At 42.6% G+C, this 15,214-nt stretch overlaps 1 long non-coding RNA gene across 2 annotated transcripts; it reads left to right on the top strand.

Annotated features, from left to right (window-relative positions):
• Positions 1–1,431: 1,431 nt before the first annotated feature.
• Positions 1,432–8,486, top strand: LOC127906901 (uncharacterized). 2 transcript variants are annotated; one of them, XR_008063071.1, is made up of 3 exons: positions 1,432–1,638; positions 7,975–8,158; positions 8,261–8,486. It is a non-coding gene; the product is annotated as an uncharacterized LOC127906901 (long non-coding RNA). The 2 variants fall into 2 exon arrangements; XR_008063072.1 differs by having other exon boundaries at positions 8,069–8,158; positions 8,261–8,481.
• Positions 8,487–15,214: the final 6,728 nt, after the last annotated feature.

The following is a 15,214-nucleotide window of genomic DNA, read 5'->3' as shown; positions in this document are numbered from 1 at the left end:
GCAGTCTACACTGGGAGGTTCAAACAGTCTACACAAGAGGTTCAAACGATCTACGCTGGGAGGTTTAAACAGTTTACACTGGGAAATTCAATCAGTTTACACTGGGAGGTTCAATCAGTTTACACTGGGAGGTTCAATCAGTTTACACTGGGAGGTTCAATCAGTCTACACTGGGAAGTTCAAACAGTCTACACTGGGAGGTTCAAACAGTCTACACTGGGAGGTTCAAGCAGTCTACACTGGGAGGTTCAAACAGTCTATACAGAGGTTCAAACGATCGACGCTGGGAGATTTAAACAGTTTACACTGGGAAATTCAATCAGTTTACACTGGGAGGTTCAATCAGTTTACACTGTGAGGTTCAATTAGTCTACACTGGGAAGTTCAATCAGTTTACACTGGGAGGTTCAATCAGTCTACACTGGGAAGTTCAAACAGTCTACACTGGGAGGTTCCAACAGTCTACACTGGGAGGTTCAAACCTACAATACATTCACACCACTCTGTAAGTAGGTCATTTTGGAATTATGACGGATATACTATCAGCATGCCGTCATGAATCTGCCTCCATGTTTTATGTAGGAAGTTGATGGTCATATTTTTTGGATGCAATTCACATTACTATGATTATTATTGTCCATTTACATTTCTTCACGTTTCTCAACAATAAAACATTAAATTGTCTTTTTTGTCACAATCCATCACCCACGTTACACAATTACTTTAACATTTATCATTAGAACTGTTGTGCAAACCACAAAGCAACCTTTTAAATGTTTTCTGTTCATATTTTGGAAGCAAAGTGAGCACTTAATATGGTTCAGATTGAATTACGGCATTAGACACTATGTTTAGAACATCATTGTTTTATACATAGATTTTTAGACAGGAAATGAATCCAACATGCCAATGTCCAGCTCTAGTAACACACTCACACAATTTACCCATGTCGGCTTGTCAACACGTCTTTTCCAAGAAAAGCTTGTCTACTCTAAAGGATTGTACTGCTCAAATAAAATAAAAGAGTTGTTCAACAAAAAAATGACATGTAAACAATGAGAGAACAGGAAGTGTTGTGGATTGAAATGTGTTCAGAAGTGATTTGAAACTAACCCCAGACTAATGTGGTGCTGTTTTCATTCTGTCTGATGTGGTTAGACACTGTCTGACTCTGTTGAAGAAAAGAGCACTAACCATTTGCAATGAGGAACTATTGGTCTACTAGTTGTAGAAATAGTAGTAGTCCGGTCTGATGTTTACGCCACCATTTTAGCCACTGTTTCAAGCAACATTTCAGCCACAATGAAAAATGTGCTTGATTAACATCACAACACCACATTTCCTTCCTCTTCCCAGAAGACACTTGAAAACACCTCTTACAGTTCTTCATGATCATTTTTTTTTAAAAATCTTCTCAAATGCTGATGCTATTTCAGACAGGAAGCTGTGTCATAATGCCCACCTCATATTGTCCCCTTAACCTCCTGTCCTCCACAGGAAATTGTCATGGAGATGGTATTTCACAGCACTTCCGGCATGGTGCACTGCGGCAAAGAGACCAAAATCATGCAACAACGACTGGAAGACAGGAACTTTGACTGCCGTTGCTGTGGCAGAGGGAAAACAGTGCACTCATCTGTAAGTAGACCGAGTCTGCATGTCTTCTTCACAGCCTTGTCTCAGTGTCTCTGTTGATGTTTCTTTCATGCTCTACCACTTGTTGAGTGTATCACTTCTGTGTACACCTCAGCGTATGCTGTTGGATCTTGTATTAGTGGTCTAATTGAGTCTCATCTTAAGCCTGTCTTTCTAGTGTCGTCTTATGCCTGTCTTTCTAGTGTCGTCTTAAGCCTGTCTTTCTAGTGTCGTCTGAAGCCTGTCGTTCTAGTGTCGTCTTAAGCCTGTCTTTCTAGTGTCGTCTTAAGCCTGTCTTTCTGGTGTCGTCTTAAGCCTGTCCGTCTGTCTCTCATTGAGTCTCATTGTACGCCTCTCTCTCTCTCTCTCTCTCTCTCTCTCTCTCTCTCTCTCTCTCTCTCTCTGTCTGTCTGTCTGTCTGTCTGTCTGTCTGTCTGTCTGTCTGTCTGTCTGTCTGTCTGTCTGTCTGTCTGTCTGTCTGTCTGTCTGTCTGTCTGTCTGTCTGTCTGTCTGTCTGTCTGTCTGTCTGTCTGTCTGTCTGTCTGTCTCATTGAGTCTCATTGAGTCTCATTGAGTCTCATTGAGTCTCATTGTCAGTGGTGTAGTGGTGCTTGGAGAAGTGGGTATACTCTAATTTTGCCTAACATTTTCCTATAGTTGTTTAATGTTTTCACTCTCAAAATTACACTTTTTAATAGAAAAACTTCAGAAATGTGAAGTTTGAAGTCTATAACCGGCTACTGATGTCTTTCAATTCTATGAGCTGCTCCATGCATCAACAACAAGTTGAGAGCTATGTGCTCTTGCTGCCTGATATTCTGCTAAAACTAGCTATGTGTACAGTGTGAATGTGAATAGCCTATATTCACATACTTTGCCATTGTGTAGGCTACTTTGTGCATGATTTCACAATTGTACTACATAATTGATATGGTGTTTACCTTCACTATACTACTTTGATACACATTAGTGCGGATTAAGAAGTAATATGCAATTCCCACTGAAAAGAAAGTGGGTATACATCGTATAGCCCCCACTACACCAATGCTCATCGTAAATCTGTCTCTCTATCTCTCTGTCTTTCCCCACCTAAGGACATCGTGTCCCAGCGTGGGCTGCAGAGAATGTTGCGACTGACATGCCCTGATTAGTTGTGTGTGTACATGTGTGTGTATACGCTTGTGTGAGTATATGTCTGTGTGTCTGGCCACCTTTCCTGCTCCTGATCCCCTTAATCCTCTCAGCCACCATGGCTCAAACAACCCTGCATTCCCGCGGCAACACCATTTCCCTGAGTTTCCCGTCCGGATTGAACCCAAACCACCCCCCACCACCCCGGCCCCCACCTCCCCTCGCTCCCTCCCTCCACCCCTCCACCCCTCCATCCCATCACATCACACACTGATGCAGAGATGTCAGCGGGTTCACTGCGATGCAGGAGGGCGATCCCATCCCAGGAAATCTTCGTGGAAAGTTTTGAAGAGCCTTAGAGGGAGTGGCCTACTCTTACCCAGGCCCCTCGGGGCAGTGATCCCCCCCCAATTTGTGCTGCTGTTATAAAGAATGCACCTCTAAACCACTTTCCCACCACTAAGAGGATTACCAAGGTAATGCTTCATATCAAAAAGATGCTACGGCCGATCTAGCCGCTGGGAGGCTGAATTTAATTATAAATATAGAAGATTGGTGTCAGACTTTTCGAACTGGACATGGACGCCACTGTCCTGTACTGTGATGAAAACCTAATGTAGTATGTCCACGTGACGGTCAAGACCATGTTGCAAACCATGTCAGTCCACAAACGTAACTGATACTATAGTAATCACTGTAAAAACACTTTAGCCTGCATAAGTATACCTTTTCAAATCACCCAAGTTTAGGTCACATGCTGGGAGAGATAAGATGGGTGGAAGCAAATTACAGTTATTAGCATAGAAATTGAACAGGATGGAAATGAATATTGAATATAGGATGCTTAGCCCTGAAGTCAACGGTCAAAAAGTCTAAATGTGTTCTATAATGTCCATGACCTAATGTACAGACCTTAACATTATCAATATACTACACATTGTTTTTAAAACTCTTTACTGTATTGCTGTTAAGTATCGACAACCAGTTGATGGTCCATTCTGAAAATCAAACTTTTCCACTGCGTCAAATGATTCTTCCTTCATTTTAGCCGTCATCCCACCTGGCAGACAGTAGTGTTGGTGTTGTGGGTCCCCTCATGCTTTGGTTTTCCACTCTTTGTAATGGTGTTGATGTAGGCAATGTTTACGCACTGTGTCCTGGCCGGCACAGACATCATGACCGATTAGGATCATCGTGCGTGCGTGCGTGCGTGCGTGCGTGCGTGCGTGCGTGCGTGTGTGTGTGTGTGTGTGTGTGTGTGTGTGTGTGTGTGTGTGTGTGAGATACCAAAACAAAACTCACTTCCTCTTTGGCGACATGTTTGCCTTTCAGTCTGATGGTTACTAGCCCTTTGTGTCTCCAATGTGGAATGCCACTCACTAACCTATTTTCTCCCCTCTAAACATGACAAACTTGACAAACGGTGTTCAAAGTAGTACATCCTAAATGCCTAACCTCATCACCTCATCACTGAAATGTACATGTTTTGGAAAGCATTGCTTCGGTCACCTGCAAATTAAATCAATGCTATGTCTGTTGTAGAATTATTTGAAAAATAATGAAAATTTTACAGAACAATTTGAGCTTCTACTTTTAAAAATCCACCTTTCCAGAAAGTCTCTCACCGTTGCCACTTGCTATAGATCACCTTCTGCCCCCAGCTGTGCCCTGGACACCATATGTGAATTGATTTCCACCCATCTATCTTCAGAGCTTGTGCTGTTGTTAAGTGACCTAAACTGGGACATGCTTAACACCCCGACCATCCTACAATCTAAGCTTGAAGCCCTCAATCTCACACAAATGATCAATGAACCTACCAAGTATACATTCTGTATACTTCTGGCCCTTCCGTGGACACTGTGTTAACTATCCTCAGATGAGCTTCAATGCCATACAACTCTCCTTCCGTGGCCTCTAACTGCTCTTAAACCGATCACTGCTCACCCGTCCAGCAACACTACTCTGGACGGCTCTGACTTAGAATACGTGGACAACTACAAATACCTAGGTGTCTGGTTAGACTGTAAACTCTCCTCCCAGACTCACATTAAGCATCTCCAATCCAAAATTAAATCTAGAATTGGCTTCCTATATCGCAACAACGCATCCTTCACTCATGCTGCCAAACATACCCTCGTAAAACTGACCATCCTACAGATCCTCAACTTCGGTGGTGTCATCTATAAAATAGCCTCCTTAACTCTACTCAACAAACTAGATGCAGTCTATCACAGTGCCATCCGTTCTGTCACCAAAGCCCCATACATGACCCACCATTACAACCTGTACGCTCTCGTTGGTTGGCCCTCGCTTCATACTCGTCGCCAAACCCACTGACTCCAGGTTATCTACAAGTCTCTGCTAGGTAAAGCCCCGCCTTATCTCAGCTCAGGTCACCATAGCAGCACCCACTCGTAGCACGCACTCCAGTAGGTTTATCTCACTGGTCACCCCCAAAGCCAATTCCTCCTTTGGTCGTCTTTCCTTCCAGTTCTCTGCTGCCAATGACTGGAACGAACTGCAAAAATCTCTGAAGCTGGAGACTCATATCTCCCTCACTAGCTTTAAGCACCAGCTGTCAGAGCAGCTCACAGATCACTGCACCTGTACATAGCCCATCTGTAAACAGCCCATCTATCTACCTACCTCATCCCCATACAGTATTTATTTATTTATATTGCTCCTTTGCACCCCAGTATCTCTACTTGCACATTCATCTTCTGCACATCTACCATTCCAGTGTTTGATTGCTATATTGTAATTACTTCATGTCCCTTATCTTACCTCATTTGCACTCACTGTATATAGACTTTTAGTTTTCTTTTGTTCTACTGTATTATTGACTATGTTTTGTTTATTCCATGTGTAACTCTGTGTTGTTGTATGTGTTGAATTGCTATGCTTTATCTTGGCCAGGTCGCAATTGCAAATGAGAACTTGTTCTCAACTAGCTTACCTGGTTAAATAAAGGTTAAATAAAAAAGTTAAAAAGTAAAAATGCAAAAATGAGAGGCATAGAAATAGCACACAGAACAGATCTGCCACTTCTTTTACTTGCTTTCAATGAGAATGGCAAATCTATAAGTCACATTTATATGTGAATTTGGTCAGGTCGCCCTAAAAGTTACATATTGCAGCATTAAGTAGATAAAAAACTGTCTTTGAACCGTTGTGCAGTGTAAAGGAACCTCAGCTGCTCTCAGTTGCGTTACCAACTCTGTGGTAGTGTCCTCAGTTACCCCATAAACATGGTGACCCCAGTAAATCTCCTGAAACTGCCTCTGGACGCCAACAAGAGCAACAAATCCCCTTTACTTGACAGGCAGAATTTATCGTCCTTAATTTACTTTCAAAAGGCATCCAAATTGAAATATCCCTTACTTAGATGAACCTTTTCGGAATCTGAGTTTTGGGAAGGTGGATAAAGGCTTGGAGTAGGAAAATCCTTAATTTAAATTAAAACCCAGGGAAAATGAAAAGTCTTTATAAAACAGAGAAGGAGGGGGCTCTCGTGCTAGCCAGCTATGTGCCAAGGTTAGCGATCGGACTTTGAAGCCAGTGAGTGTGTGTACGTGTGTAGAGAGGGGGGAAGGGGGGAGGGGGAAAGGGGGGTGCCATGAATGAGTCGGAGGCATTGAGAATAACTATTTATCTAGTATCCTTGTGGATAAATGGGTTACATGATAACGAAATGGGCCCTCTGCCAAGACAATGGGGAAATTATCAATGGCGTGGACATGGGGGTGACTGGTTCGAGGCTGTTCTACCCCTATTGGCTGCCATGAGGGTAACAAACACATTGCAACAAGTGGCACATAAATGATATGCCATTTTCCTCTGTGCGAATAAGGGGTTGGAACCGAAATGATTTCCCAATCGTTTCGTTCTGAACATAACCACATTATTTTTCTCGTTTCGTTCTACTATTCCGATCAGCAAATTAAAGTTCTGAACCGTTTCGAGCCCCAAACAGTTGTGGTTTATATGGTTCCTTTCTGTTCCTTGTTCAACCTGTGAAAAGCAACAGTTTTTTACATTTAGATCATTAAATTACTTCACAATCAGTGCGGATTGAGCAGGCGAGCTAGTTATTTACATGTGTGATGGACAGACAAGTGGAGCCTTATTTAGGGCGCAAAATGCAACTGAAATTTTGCAGGTGGGGAGAGAGTGAGAAAGGCTTTAGGAGGAGGCTTGAAGCGCCGGGCATCTTGTTATGACATGCATTATCTGAATTAGGTCCACAGAATTATACCTGGGAGGAGCTGATTTTATGGAGGGTCTTTGAATGTCATTTGATATAGCTAGCTAACAAGCTTGTGTGTGCAGAGCAGCAGCATAATTAAAAACACGTCTTACCTTTTTGTTGTTAATAAATCCTATGTGAAACGTGATGACTAGGCCTATAGTATCCTTAACTAGCACTGAAAAGTAAATTCATTCTTCTCTTGCTAATAAAAAATCCCTTTGCCTATCTTCTGAATCAAGCGTGTAACATCAGTACAGTAGCCTGGGGGAGGGGCAGGTAGACTGAACATTTTCAGCTTGCAAGATTTTCAGCTTGCAAGCAGGCACTAATATGTTCCTGAGTGGAATTAAACCAAAAGCATCTCTTACAGTAATATACTATATTTGCACTTCATGCAGATACTTTTAACAGTTGCGGTTTTATTTATATGATATTAATGTGTAATAATTCATATGAACCCATATTATTACAAAATATATATATATATATATACAGTACCAGTCAAAAGTGTTGACACACCTACTAATTCAAGGTTTTTCTTTCGTTTTTGCTATTTTCCTACATTTTAGAATAATAGTAAAGACATCAAAACTATGAAATACCACGTAGTAACCAAAAAAAGTGTTATAAAATATATTTTATATTTGAGATTCTTCAAAGTAGACACCCTTTGCCTTGATGACAGCTTTGCACACTCTTGGCATTCTCTCAACCAGCTTCATGAGGTAGTCACCTGAAATGCATTTCAATTAACAGGTGTCCCTTGTTAAAAGTTAATTTGTGGAATTTCTTTCCTTCATAATGCATTTGAGCCAATCAGTTGTATTGCGAAAAGGTTGTATACAGAAGAAAGCCCTATGTGGTAAAAGACCAAGTCCATATTATGTCAAGAACAGCTCAAATTGTCACGAATCCCGTTTCCTGAGTCTGTTTTTTGCCTGTGTTCTGTCCTGGAGTGTTTTTTTCCGGCGTCCTGGAACGCACCCTTTATGGTTGCCGGGCAATGTAGCCAGTTGGGAGTTCTGATTACCCGCACCTGTATCCCATCAGCTATCTGCACACCTGGTCCTGATAATCATCTCTCCTCTTCATAAGCCCGGACCTGACATCCATTCCCTGCCGGATCGTTAGCCATGAACAGTATGTTGTGCCATAGTATCAGCCTCAAGTTGGATAGAATTTGTTTTGTTGTTTTTTACGTATTGCTTGCCTTAAACTTACCTCCGTTTGTTCTGTCTTCAGTTACTCACCCGGATCATTTACCCCATTCCCGCCTGGTCGTCAGATTCCGCTACCCCATTGGATCCACCTATTTACCCCCATCAACTCACCACCGCTGCCCGCTACGCCATCTGGATATATCTACCCATTCACATTCACTTGTAAATAAATACTCACCTTCTTCCTACTCTCCTTGTCCTGGTCTGCTTCCGGGTTCGATTTTGAAAGAACGTGACACAAATAAGCAAAGAGAAACGACAGTCCATCATTACTTTAAGACATGAAGGTCAGTTAACCTCTCTGGGATATTCGGGACGGAGCGTCCCACTTCGCCAACAGCCAGTGAAATTACAGGGCGCCAAATTCAAAACAACAAAATTCCTCAAACATACAAGTATTTTACACCATTTTAAAGATAAACTTGTTGTAAATCCAGCCAGTGTATGGTTTCAAAAAGGCTTTACGATGAAAGCACACCAAACGATTATGTTAGGTCAGCACCTAGTCACAGAAAAACACAGCTATTTTACCAGCCAAAGAGAGGAGTCACAAAAAGCAGAAATAGAGAGAAAATGTATCACTAACCTTTGATCTTCATCAGATGACACTCATAGGACTTCATGTTACACAATACATGTATGTTTTGTTCAATAAAGTTCATATTTATATCCAAAGATCTCAGTTTACATTGGCGCTTTACGTTCAGTAGTTCCAAAACATCCGGTGATTTTGCAGAGAGCCACATCAATTTACAGAAATACTCATAATAAACATTGCTAAAAGATACAAGTGTTATGCATGGAGTTTTTCATCCACTTCTCCTTAATGCAACCGCTGTGTCAGATTTCAAAATAAATTTACTGAAAAAGCACACGATGTTGTGGAGTCAACAGAAGTCAGAAATAGCATTATAAATATTCACTTACCTTTGATAATCTTCATCAGAATGTAATCCCAGGAATCCCAGTTCCACAATAAATATTTGTTTTGTTCAATAAAGTCCATAATTTATGTCCAAATACGTTTAGTACACAAATCTAAACTCAGGAGGCGCGGGCAAGTCCAGGCGAAAGTTCAGACGAAAAGTCATATTACAGTTCATAGAAAGATGTTAAACAAAGTATAGAATCAATCTTTAGGATGTTTTTATCATAAATCTTCAATAATGTTTCAACCGGAGAATTCCGTCGTCTGTAGAAATGCAATGGAACGCAGCTAACTCTCACGGGAGCAGGCGAGACTGAGCTAATGGCACTCTGCCAGACCCCTGACTCAAACAGCTCTCATTCCCCCCTCCTTCACAGTAGAAGCATCAAACAAGGTTCTAAAGACTGTTGACATCTAGTGGAAGCCTTATGAATTGCAATATGACCCCATAGACACTGTAAATTCAATAGACAATGACTTGAAAAACTACAAACCTCAGATTACCCACTTCCTGGTTGGATTTTTTCTCAGGTTTTTGCCTGCCATATGGGTTCTGTTATACTCACAGACATCATTCAAACAGTTTTAGAAACTTCAGAGTGTTTTCTATCCAAATATACTAATAATATGCATATTCTAGCTTTTAGGCCTGAGTAGCAGGCAGTGTACTCTGGGCACCTTTTTATCCAAGCTACTCAATACTGCCCCCCCAGTCCCAAAGAAGTTAATGTGGAAGATTTCAATAACTTTAAAAGATTCTTCAAGTGCAGTCGCGAAAACCATCAAGCGCTATGATGAAACTGGCTCTCATAAGGACCGCCAAAGAAAAAGAAGACCCAGAGTTACCTCTGCAGCCCAAATAAAATCTTCACAGAGTTCAAGTAACAGACACATCTCAACATCAACTGTTCAGAGGAGACTGCGTGAATCAGAGCTTCATGGTTGAATTGCTGCAAAGAAACCACTATTAAAAGACACCAAAAATGGGCCTCCCGGGTGGCGCACTGCATTGCCGTGCTAGCTGTGCCACCAGAGACTCTGGGTTCGCGCCCTGGCTCTGTTGCGACCGGGAGGTCCGTGGGGCGACGCATAATTGGTCTAGGGCCGTTAGGGAGGGTTTGGCCGGTAGGGATATCCTTGTCTCATAGTGCACCATGACTCATGTGGTGGGCCGGGCGCAGTGCACACTAATCAGGTCACCAGGTGCACAGCTGGCTTCTGGGTTGGATGCACGCTGTGTTAAAGAAGCAGTGCAACTTGGTTGGGTTGTGTTTTGGAGGAAGCATGGCTTTCGACCTTCGTCTCTCCCGAGCACGTACGGGAGTTGTAGCGATGAGACAAGATAGTAACTACTAACAATTTGATACCATGAAAAGGGGGTAAAATTCAACAACAACAAAAAAGACACCAATAATAAGAAGAGACTTGCTTGGGCTAAGAAACACAAGCAATGGACATTAGACCGGTGGAAATCTGTCCTTTGGTCTGATGAGTCCAAATTGGAGATTTTTGGTTCCAACCGGCGTATCTTTGTGAGACGCAGAATAGGTGAACGGATGAGAGCCGCATGTCAAATTAAATCAAATCAAACTTTATTTGTCACGTGCCAAATACAACAAGTGTAGACTTTACTGTGAAATGCTTAACAAGCCCTTAACCAATAGTGCAGTTCAAGAAGAGATAAGAAAATATTTACCAAGTAGACTAAAATAAAAAGTTATAATAAAAAGTAACACAATAAGAATAACAATAACGAGGCTGTATACAGGGGACATGTGTGGTTCCCATCATTATGCATGGAGGACGAGGTGTGATGGTGTGGGTGTGCTTTGCTGGTGACATTGTCAGTGATTTATTTAGAATTCAAGGCATACATAACCAGCATGGCTACCACAGCATTCTGCAGTAATACGCCATCCCATCTGGTTTGCACTTTGTGGGACTATCATTTGTTTTTCAACAGGACGATGACCCAACAAACTTCCACGCTGTGTAATGTCTATTTAACCAAGAAGGAGAGTGATGGAGTGCTACATCAGATGACCTGGCCTCCACAATCACCCGACCCCAAATGCAATTGAGATGGTTTGGAATGAGTTGGACCGTAGGGTGAAGGAAAAGCAGCCAACAAGTGCTCAGCATATGTGGGAACTCCTTCAAGGCTGTTGGAAAAGCATTCCAGAGGAAGCTGGTTGAGAGAATTCCAAGCGTGTGCAAAGCTATCATCAAGGCAAAGGGTGTCTACTTTGAAGAATCTAAAATCTAAAATATATTTTGATTTGTTGAACACTTTTTTGGTTACTATATGATTCCATGTGTATTTTCATAGTTTTGATGTATTCACTATTATTCTACAATGTAGAAAATAGTTTTAAAAAGTTTAAAAGCCTTGAATTAGTAGGTGTGTCCAAAGCTTTTCACTGGTACTGTACATATACATATAAACTCAGCCAAAAAAGAAACGTCCTCTCACTGTCAACTGCGTTTATTTTCAGCAAACTTAACATGTGTAAATATTTGCATGATCATACGATTCAACAACTGAGACATAAACTGAACAAGTTCCACAGACATGTGATTAACAGAAATGGAATAATGTGTCCCTGAACAAGGGGAGGATCAAAATCAAAAGTAACAGTTAGTATCTGGTGTGGCCACCAGGTGCATTAAGTACTGCAGTGCATCTCCTCCTCATGGACTGCACCAGATTTGCCAGTTCTTGCTGTGAGATGTTACCCCACTCTTCCACCAAGGCACCTGCAGGTTTCCAGACATTTCTGGGGGGAATGGCCCTAGTTCTCACCCTCCGATCCAACGGGTCCTAAGACGTGCTCAATGGGATTTAGATCCGGGCTCTTCGCTGGCCATGGCAGAACACTGACATTCCTGTCTTGCAGGAAATCACGCACAGAACAAGCAGTATGGCTAGTGGCATTGTCATGCTGGAGGGTCATGTCATGTTGAGCCTGCGGGAAGGGTACCACATGAGGGAGGAGGATGTCTTCCCTGTAATGCACAGCGTTGAGATTGCCTGCAATGACAACAAGCTCAGTCCGATGATGCTGTGACACACCGCCCCAGACCATGATGGATCCTCCACCTCCAAATCGATCCCACTCCAGAGTACAGGCCTCGGTGTAATGCTCATTCCTTCGACGATAAAAGCGAATCCGACCGTCACCCCTGGTGAGAAAAAACTGCAACTCGTCAGGGAAGAGCACTTTTTTCCAGTCCTGTCTGGTCCAGCGACGGTGGGTTTGTGCCCGTAGGCGACGTTGTTGCCGGTGATGTCTGATGGGGACCTGCCTTACAACAGGCCTACAAGTCCTCAGTCCAGCCTCTCTCAGCCTATTGCGGACAGTCTGAGCACTGCTGGAGGGATTGTGCGTTCCTGGTGTAACTCGGGCAGTTGTTGTTGCCATCCTGTAGCTGACCTGCAGGTATGATGTTCGAATGTACCGATCCTGTGCAGTTGTTGTTGCACTTGGTCTGCCACTGCGAGGATGATCAGCTGTCCATCCTGTCTCCCTGTAGATCTGTCTTAGATGTCTCACAGTACGGACATTGCAATTTATTGCCCTGGCCACATCTTTCTTTCTTTTGGTGTTTCTCAGAGTCAGTAGAAAGGCGTCTCTGGTGTCCTAAGTTTTCATAACTGTGACCTTAATTGCCTACCATCTGTAAGCTGTTAGTGTCTTAACAACCGTCCCACAGGTGCATGTTCATTAATTGTTCATGGTTCATTGAACAAGCATGGGAAACAGTGTTTAAACCCTTTACAATGAAGATCTGTGAAGTTATTTGGATTTTTACAAATTATCTTTGAATGACAGGGTCCTGAAAAAGGATATATATATATATATCAGAGACAAAGAGGCACAGTCTAAAAGTAGATCTCCTTTGCTATGCCTTTTTGTTGCTTTACTTTCAAGTTAGTCACTTCTTTTCCGAGAATGTGAACAGGAAATGGTTGATAAATAAAATATCTCTCACCTCTTGCAGCCAATCAGCTGACAGTAGGCTATTGGTTTATTAGCACACCACTGAACTAGAATACTCAGCAGCATTTTAATTAAGGTGGTAGAAATGCTTTACGCTACTCATACAGGTATTTGGGACAGTAACAGGGTACACAGGTGATAAACCAAACAATTGTTTATACTACATTGTCCTATAGAAATACATAATTGGATGCATTCCATCCAAATCCATAGACAGACATTGACAACATTTAGGCTTCACACTCTCGTATATCAGTCAAATGTTATGTTCATTTAAGATAATTTCCACTCCTGAGGTGCCTACCCCACGGCCTGTGTCTGGACGCGTCAGCTTAAATTATGCGTTAATGTAGCATGGGGCCATGGCGAGGCTGGGGAATCGGCCCAAATCCAGGCCCTGCTCCACTTTCCTGATCCGTCTTAGTTTGGCAGGGTCACTCTAAAGCCCCAAACAATGGCTCCCACAGACCTATACACAAACTAACTCATGTGTGACTGAGAGGGGAATAATGTGTGTGTGTGTGTGTGTGTGTGTGTGTGTGTGTGTGCGTGCGTGCGTGCGTGCGTGCGTGCGTGCGTGCGTGTGTGTGTGTGTGTGTGTGTTTGTGTGTGTGTGTTTGTGTGTGTAGTGTGTACATCTGTGTTGCTACGTTTTGGTCTATAGGCTGGGAGGCTGTTCATACGTACACAGGGTTAGTATGTTTTACATTGTATACCGTTCTACTATCACGTGGAAATGAACCTGGCACGAATAGTGGACGTTGTAGACGAGTGGTCCTTTAACAGTAATATCTCCTGAATAAGCAACTAACCCTAACCACTGAGGTCCAACTGGTCTCATACCACCAAACAACATTAACTTTGTTCATCTGCAAACTTGTTCTCAGAGATCCTTATTTTCTAACAGTGCCATGGGTTAATTTGTATTTGTGTCACAAGTTCATGAAGCCAAAGTAAAGACCAGAAGGCTAGACATAAAGACTGCTGCTAATATGGTTGCATATTGAATGGAAACGGGGTCAATGTTGCGAAACTGTGTGATTACACCTCAATGTCAGACACCCCAGCTGAATCAATCTAAAATGTGTAGCATACTGAGGAACATTGACCCTGCTACGGACAATAATAAAGTGATAGCCTAATACATGTGTAATAGCCTAACATGTATGGGCTACAATGAAGAAACAGCTTTGTGTGTGTGTGTGTGTGTGTGTGTGTGTGTGTGTGTGTGTGTGTGTGTGTGTGTGTGTGTGTGTGTGTGTGTGTGTGTGTGTGAGAGAGAGACACAGGTAACCATAACAGGGAGTCAGAGCCTGTGTGTGAAGTAGGGGGTAGCTTAGTGTGCTTAGAAAGAGTGTGTAAACATAACTTTAACAGCATGGGTGAGAGAACCAACGCGCTGCTTAGACTCGCAAAGGAGCAGAGTGTGAACCTAAAGCCGATGCGAGGGAGTCACTTCATGACAAGGGGATTGGGATGACACGGATTCCTGGCGCGCTCACTGAACCGTCGTCACATGATTCGTTTGCGTACGTTAATCTTCTTGATACTGGGAGGTCTTCTTTGAAGCGTTGGTCGCATTTTAAATTCTACTGACACACAATCTCGTGCTTTCTCATCAGTTAATCGTCTGGTCAATTTCATGTCCGGGAACCAAGTAAAAACTGTCCAGAAAAGGAGCCATGGCCTAATTATCGGGGTGGGTTAAACCAAAGGAATGTAGGCCTACTATTGGCTATAGTTTAAAGTATAGACTATTGGCTAGGCTATTTATTATCTTCTCAGTGCAACACACAACAAAAAACTAACGAGAACACAGTGATCCAAATACATGATCTGAATTCAACTTTTTCAATGAGCAGAAATCAAGATAGTCGAATGCACATTGTGAAAGGCATTCAGAACCATCCCCTTTACTGGACCGTGTGTTTGTACACAAACCGCGTCATTCATTCTGGCGTGTGTGAAGTCTATGCCTTTCGCAAAGCCAAAAAGCCACTCCCCTTCCTCCTCGGGCTGATGCAACGCTGGATAGATATAAAGGTGC

This window comes from Oncorhynchus keta, chromosome 13 (genome assembly GCF_023373465.1).
Source record: "Oncorhynchus keta strain PuntledgeMale-10-30-2019 chromosome 13, Oket_V2, whole genome shotgun sequence".
Classification (NCBI taxonomy): domain Eukaryota; kingdom Metazoa; phylum Chordata; class Actinopteri; order Salmoniformes; family Salmonidae; genus Oncorhynchus; species Oncorhynchus keta.
The sequence above is the reverse complement of the archived record's forward strand: the minus strand, read 5'-3'. Positions and strand labels throughout refer to the sequence as shown.